The sequence below is a fragment of the Arachis hypogaea genome, chromosome 11 (assembly GCF_003086295.3).
Source record: "Arachis hypogaea cultivar Tifrunner chromosome 11, arahy.Tifrunner.gnm2.J5K5, whole genome shotgun sequence".
Classification (NCBI taxonomy): Eukaryota; Viridiplantae; Streptophyta; class Magnoliopsida; order Fabales; family Fabaceae; genus Arachis; species Arachis hypogaea.
In genome coordinates, this window is record NC_092046.1 from 148,647,748 (window position 1) to 148,656,201 (window position 8,454).

The window sequence follows — 8,454 nt, forward strand, 5'->3', positions numbered from 1 at the left end:
TGAAATGAAAGAGAGGTGGGCTGCTGAATAGGTGGGATGGTCATGTGAGTAGGCGTGCAACGTGGACTATTGAAGAGGTTCATAGAATGTGACAAGAGCAGCCGAACCAATATATTATTATTAGGCACCACCATTACCATAATACTAAGAATGAATTAGGAAGAAAGGAATTAAAGTAGGATATATAATAGGAATAGAGGGAAGCCAAATCCCTTCCTTGGTAACACTAACACATTCTGGAGTGTGTAATGCACCTCCGCAAGACGCTTGGCACAACGTGTTTTCATATACTATATACTATTAATCGGTGCCTCTCTTCTCTGCTCCACCACCACCATACCATATATATAAAGACATTCGCACATTAATTACCTAACCACTTTTGTCTCATCGCTACATGGATTGGTGGCATAAGATCAGAAGAACTTGGTGTGCGCTCTCTACAAGAATCAAGCTTCGCAAATCTGGTAGTTAGCTCCTCCTCTATCTATCTCTAACAATCTCTTGTCATTATTAATTTTGAATTAAACAATTAAGCATATTGGTATGTTCTTGAAGGGGTTGGGAGACACAGCGGTGGGATTGAATACAACGGCGATGTTGGGTTGCTGAAGCTAAGAGATGATGTACAAATGTGTGGGTACAGAGATGTAGAGGTTATGTGGAACATGTTGAGCATAACCCTACACCATGATCAAGTGGAAGCCACCAACTCAACTACTGCCTGCAATTGTAGATCCATTTCCACTGCTTTAATTATTAATTTCTGAACTTCTGTGTATGATAAAGTTTTGCAGTGGAATATATGTGCATAGTGTATAATGTATTTTTCTTGCAATACATGTATTTCTTATAGTAAGTAATATATAAGAATAAGGATAAGAAATTAAGAATGAAACTTTTGTTAATAAGAGGGAATTGAAGTTGAGTTTGATTGCTTCAGTTCATAGCATCCCCATTGTTTGTTATGATTTGCAAAGTAGGTGCCGCTGGGGTAGGTTGGTACTCCCGTCGTGTACAGTGTACTTACAAGTTACAAGTTAGAATGTTCAAAACGGTTTTACTCTCGTTTTTTTTTTTTTTTAATCTTTGGTTCTTCAACATAAGTAAATAAATATAAGATAATATTATTATTAACTTATGAAGTCAGATTCAATATATTAGAGAAAGCTTCTAATTCACTAGTAAAGAAGCAGTTTTTATTCAAAATTTGAATTAAACCTGAATTATAGGACGTGTTATATGCAGGAGGAGCGTCAAACAAAATAGGGTACAGGACAGTAGGAAACAAGTGCGGGAATAGTTACGAGTGCAATTCAAAATTTAGGCTAGTCTATAAATAGAGCTTTAGGAAAACATTGTAATCAGTTCAGTTCTTCTTGGAAAACACTTAAAAACCCAAAAACGCTCTCAACCCCTTGACATCACAGAGTAAAAATTGGGAATCTTAAGTAATTCCTCTGAACACAAACACTTGTACTTTGTTTTTTTCCCAGATTTTATTAATAAAATTTCTCTACTTTTACGTCTTCTTCTCTTTTACGTTCATGTTTCTTCCTTCATCTTCTTTTTAATTTTCAATTTCTACAGTTTACTTTGCCACCGGCACCTTGCATTTATATGTTTATTTATTACTTTTATTCCTTTTAATTTTATTTAACGTTACAATTGCGACATTGAGATACCCATATTTTTATTTTAAACATTAACAAAATTTGAGTAAAACAAATTGGCACGCCCGGTGGGACCTTGTCAATAGATTGTAATTATCAAAAGAAAAACCAGGAGTTTTTAAATTTGCATGTGGTTGCGCAGTGGTAAGTTCGTGCGTCCAGAGCCAAGGAAATCAGCGTCAGGTAACATGTCAAATACTTCTGCAGCATCTTCTTCTACTTTCAGTGATGAGATTAGAGGAAATAAATCCGGAAATTCTCCTGTGATTTCAAACGCAGAGCCTACCTTGCTGTCAATGAGGCATGATGGCGTTGGTCATGCCCATACAGGGTTAAATGCAACTCACATAAATACCATGGGGTGGCCGCCATATGGCTTGCCACCGGAGTATGTCCCTCCGTGGTGACATAATGATTGCCTGTGCCTCTACTCAACTTTTCAAAATCCTATTTATCAAAATCCAGATGGCATGTCAAATCTACCTGTTTCTGGGGTGTCAGACTCACACATGTCACAACAAAATTTTTCACATGCTATTAATGCAGGAAATAACAGTGCATCTAATTCTACTACATCCACCATTAGGGTAGAAAATTCTAGACCTGTATTTTCTGACAGGTCAGGAGCAATGCTTGTTAATCAATCTAGTCAAACTGTCGAATTTTTAGCAAACATTAGGCAACAGATGGGTGAAAGCTACCTGATCTAGTAAACATGTTAACTCATCAAATGGTGACGGTTTTGAGTCTTTTCTTAAAAAACACAAATACTAGAATTGAACAGTTAAATAGGCAAGTTAATAGAATTGCTACTGTGGTAAATTCAAAAGAAAATGACAACTATGGTTTAGGATTCAATGATGTCAACCAAAATGATGGAGCAATTCCTAATTATAATGTTCATATATCTATACATGGTCAAAATGCTGATAATATGTTGGAAAGACTTGGGCAAAATAATATTGGGGGGTAAGATGTCAATCAAGTGATTGAACAAATTCTAAAAAGATTGGGATTTAGTGTTGGATGTACAAATCAACCTCAGTTTATGTCTCTTTTTCCTAAATTTATCCAACAAACTGAATTACCTGAGGGATAGAAGTTTCCTAAGTCATTAACTATATTTTTTGGGGAAGATGAAGAATCGTCAGTAGAGCACATTGCTCGCTATACTGTCAAAATCAATGAAGTGGCATCAAATGAGTATTTAAAGATGAAATTCTTTCCCTCCTCATTGACAAGAAATGCCTTTATATGGTTTTCTAATCTAAAACCAAATTCAATTCACTCTTGGAGGCAATTAGAAAAAGATTTTCATAAACAATTTTTTCGTAGTGAATTAAGAATTAGTTTAAATGATTTATTCTTTATCAAACGCAATGTCGGAGAATCAATTGATAAGTATTTTGCTAAATTCAAAAACATGAGAAATAGATGCTGTACTTCAGTTCCAGACTCTGAAATTGTCAAAATTGCCATAAATGGATTAGAATTTGGAATTAGAAAGAAACTTGTAAATCAACACTATCATGACATGACTCAACTTACTGAATATGTTAGACAAATGTAACAGTTAAAAGTTGAGAAAGAAGCAAGGTATAAAGAGATGATAAAAGAGAGATTGAATATTCATCAAACATCTCATTAAATAAGCCATATAGAGGATAATCGAAAAGAAATTTCTAAAGTATAAGATAAATGACTTGTATGCAAATAAGGGTTTAATTTTGATAAACAAAAAAAATATGATAAAAAAATGATCTCGTCTTCTTTGTTTTTTATTGGTTTTCATTTTTTTTTCTCTCTCATTCTGATCTTTACTTTTTCTTTTCTCTCTTCTTGCTCTGTTTCTCTGTCTCTTTTTCTTTTTTATTCATCCTAATTGTCTTTGCCTTCTTTTTTTTTTCATTTTTCTTATCTTTTAAATTTTTATTTCTTTCTTGTCTTTTGGTTCTAACTTTTATTTACCTTGTTATGATTTTATTTAAAAAAAAAAAAAGATGCATCAAGTTTAAAATTTTGGACAAAAATAATCTCTCATTGACATTTGGGTATGTACTTCATAAATACAAAAGTCTAATTGACTTAGAAATTCTGTTGAGTCTATTAGCGCTTGGAGTCAAAATTATTAGAATGTTAGTGTGGAAATTTTATAGGATTAGAAATTTTATCAAATTTAATTGACACCTAGAGTTTAACATATGAAAGAAACGACTTCACGAAGTTAAGATTATGTTACTTCTGAAGTTAGGAAAATTGTGTCAATTAAAACAATGAAAGTGTGTGTCAAAAAACTCTTAATTGAAATATTAAAGGTCAAAACAAAGGTCAATTGATACACATTTAATGTGCCGAAATTAGAACAGATATCATTTGACACACTTAAAAATTTCATACAAAAGAATAGACCCCATTTACAGTTTAACTATTAATGTAAAAATTTTATAGACTTAGAAATTCTGTTAAGTCTATTACTAGTAGGCATTTAATCTGTCAAGCGGATGTGCCTAAAATGTCAATTGACTCTCAATATCAAAAATAAGAAAAATGTCAATAAATAAATAAATTTTCTCACTTTCAATCATTGCATATCTTCAAGTGAGAAATCTTGGAGGGCATCTTGTTAGGCAAAAAATTATTATCACTTAGAAAAAAAATAATTTGTTTTAAATAAATAAATATAAGATAATATTATTATTAACTTATGAAGCCAGATTCAATATATTAGGGGAAGCTTCTAATTCACTAGCAAAGAAGCCGTTTTTATTCAAAATTTGAATTAAGCCTGAATTATAGGACGTGTTATATGCAGGAGCAGTTATAAACATGGAGCGTCAAAATAGGGTACAGGACAGTCGTCAAGGAAACAAGTGCGGGAACAATTACGAGTGCAATTCAAAATTTTCGCAAATGGTGTACAAAGAGTAACTGTCAGCTGACATTAGGCTAGTCTATAAATAAAGCTTTAGGAAAATATTGTAATCAGTTCAGTTCTTCTTGGAAAACACTTAGAAACCCAAAAACGCTCTCAGCCCCTTGGCATCACAGAGTAAAATTGGAAATCTTAAGTAATTCCTCTAAACTCAAACACTTGTACTTTGCTTTTTTCCCAATTTTTATTAATAAAATTTTTCTACTTTTACGTCTTTTTCTCTTTTACGTTCATATTTCTTCCTTCATCTTCTTTTTAATTTCTTGTTTATTTCAATTTCTGCAGTTTACTTTGCCACCGGCACCTTGCATTTATATGTTTATTTGTTACTTTTATTCTTTTTAATTTTATTTGACGTTACAATTGCGACATTGAGATGCCCACATTTTTATTTTAAACATTACGAAAAAATTGAGTAAAACAGTAATGTAATGACGCATGAGAATAACCAATTGTGATTTTTTATATATAAAATTTATATATTAAAAATAAATTATATTAATTTATATTTATACATAAATACATAATAACTAATATTTAGTGTGTATTTAACATTTTTAAAAGATAATTATCGTTTTTTAATATTAGTGAAAAATAGATGTTTTTAATTTTTGTTTAATTAAAATAATGTGAATAATTATTTTTTTAATATGTTTTTTATATAAGAAACTTTTTAATTAATTTTGTTTATGCTTTTAATTTACCTTATATTATATTTTTAAAATCAACGATGATTAAATTCTAATCTTTTGTATCAATTTTTTTTTAATTTAATTCATAAAAAAGGACAAAGAGATAGTCATACTTATGTGAAACTAAACAATATTACAAAATATTGTATGATAAAAGAATAAATCTCGTAGCAACTATGCAATTAAATATATAAAGGAAAATAGTCACCAAAAAAATATATAAAGGAAAATTATATGATACTTTGCAAGAAAATCACCATGGTATATTGTCCTTTATGTGTCAGTAATAAAATTGGAGCATATTTATTTTAAAATTAAAAAAAGATTAAATTAAAACAAATCACTTCAAATTTTAACGTCCTTCTACGATAGCAAGATTTTTATAAAATATTGCAAAATATTACAAAATATTGTATGATAAAAGAATAAATCTCGTAGCAACTATGCAATTAAATATATAAAGAAAAATTCTATGGTATTTTTCAACAAAATCACCATGGTATATTGTTCTTATCTGTCAGTAATAAAATTGGAGCATATTTTTTTTAAAGTGATAAAGAAAAAAAAAATTAAAACAAATTATTCAAATATTAATGTCCTTCTACAATCCCAAGATTTTTAGTCGTGTTGGTATAGCACCATCATAAATATAAAAGAAATAAGTTATTATTTATTAAAATTGTATTAATTTAGTAAAATTAAAAAGTATTCAATAAAATTATTTATTATATCATTTCAATAATTTTATCAAATTTAATTTTAATAAATATAAAATTAATTTATATATTTTATGAATTAAAATATCAATTCTTAAATCTTTTATATTAAAATTTATAATGTTTAATCAAATTATTAAAGTTTAATTATTTTTTATAATAAAAAAATAAAATGAAAACTCATATTATATTTGTACAAATAACAACGCTGAAAATTTTATGCAAGATTAATAACTTAGAGTCAAGCATTAACTTTTTGTGGAGCCAAATTTTTGTTATCGTACTTAGAATATAGACGAGATACTTATTCAAATTCTTTTAGTCAATTTTATTTAAAGTATAAATGAAATATTTATATATCTATTTAGTTTGTACGATAGACTATTGAATAACTAAAAAGACAATGTTTATAATTTACTTGAAATCATTTTAAAAAGTAAAATCGATTTACAAAACTCATTTAAATTTTATGTTTTAACAATTTTTTAATAAAAATATCAAATATTTATTATTTTAATTAATTTTATACTCATTATTATTATTATTATTATTATTATTATTATTATTATTATTTCAGACATTAATTGACTTTTTTAATATTTTATTTATATTATTTTATTTATTTTGTTTATAGTATAAATGATATATATGTATATACATCTTGTTTTTATTATAAATGGAATAAGTAATATTACATAAATTAATAAATATTTTTACAATAATATATTTTGATAAATAAAATACTTAATTTATTTATTTAGAAAGATTTCTCAAAATTTTTATTATTATAATAAACTATTATTTAAATAAATTTAAAATGTATTAAAAATTAGATTAATATGATGAAGTTATTAAAATGATTTAATAAATAATTACTTTTTTTCTGGAAATTATGTGGATGAATTTAATGGTTAGTTTCTCTCTCTCACCGACTTGATATTTGAGATTATTTTACTGTAATTTAATTCTTTTTTTTTTTCGTTTAAAAAAAATAGTCTCCGATCCTGAATAATTGACACATAAAGATAGCATGTTATGTTAATTTTTTTAGTAAGCACGATAGAATCTCTCTTATTTAAAATGGTGTCCGAAATTTATACCATATATTAATTTTATTTCTAGAATTTTAGTTACACTATTATCATCTTTGAGATTAATCTCCGAATATCATATCGATATCTCAATTTTTTTCGACAATATCTTAGTAAATAAAGTAAGTTGAAGCACTTCAGTGCCACATTAGACACTAATTGAATAATGTTATTTATTTTTGGCGTCCAATGAAAATAGATACAAAATCCTTTTGATATAATACAAAATTTATTTTAGACGCCAACATATATGAAAATAACTTGACATCTATTTTTATTGGGTACAAAAAACAAACGATTTCGTTTAATTAGCGTTTAATGTGGCATTAGAATGCTAATTTGTTAAACACAGCAAGTAATTATATAAATGATGTAGGAATTAGAAATGAAGAAAATAAAGATTGTATATGAATGAAGAAACTCAATAACAAAGACACCCAAAATCACCCTGCTTCGAGTTCAAGGAGAACGACTCCACAATACCCTCAGGTAAATCTTCTCTGCCCATTATTTTTTCCCTTTTACATTTTATTCCCTTAAATCCTAACTAACTTCTCTACCCCACTCTTTTATCCTATTCTCTCTTTATTTTCTCATATGGTAGTCCTTCACTCAATATGAGACTTTTCTTTTTCTTTGGCTAGATGGGCCTTTGTCAGTTACCAACCCATGTTCTGCTCCAGTATCACTTGCTAACTCTTCATTTGGTTCAATTGTTATATCAACTACCCCTTGTCCAGAACAACCTTGTCCTCAAGGTTGAGATCAGGGAACACTCTGAGCAACTCATCAAGATCTACCCAAGTTGTCTCATCACTGGGTGACCCTTCCCAATCTACTAGAACTTATTCTACATGTACACCGTCTCTGTCAACCAAGCGTCGTCCAACTATTGCCATGGGTGTTGGCTGGAATGCAGTAGGTGTTGTCACAAGAATAGGGGGTTCAGTGGTGTGAGTTCCATGGAATTCTTTGAGCAGGAAAATGTGAAACACAGGGTGGATTGTGCTTTCTTCTGGCAAGGCAAGGCGATATGCATCCTTTCCTACTCTGCTTGTTACCTGATAGGGCCCAAAATAACGTCGACCCAGCTTAGGGTGTTCCCGGCGAAAGAGAGAAAGCTGCCAGTAGGGCCAAAGTTTTAGTAACACCCAATCACCCACATGGAATTCTTTATCTCTCCGATTTTTGTCTGCTTGTTTCTTCATGTGATTTCTTGCGTATGCAAGAACATATCAACTTCCAGTACTGGCGAGGCACCCGACATGTACCCTGGTGGTAGATTCATCAGGAAACCGTGGAGAGCTTCATGCGGCGTCATCTGGATAGCCGAATGGAAGGAGCTGTTAA

The 8,454-nt window shown here is 29.5% G+C and overlaps 1 long non-coding RNA gene across 1 annotated transcript; it reads left to right on the forward strand.

Moving 5' to 3' along the window:
* Positions 1–141: 141 nt before the first annotated feature.
* Positions 142–898, forward strand: LOC112724134 (uncharacterized). The gene is made up of 2 exons (XR_003163316.3): positions 142–467; positions 559–898. It is a non-coding gene; the product is annotated as an uncharacterized lncRNA (long non-coding RNA).
* Positions 899–8,454: the final 7,556 nt, after the last annotated feature.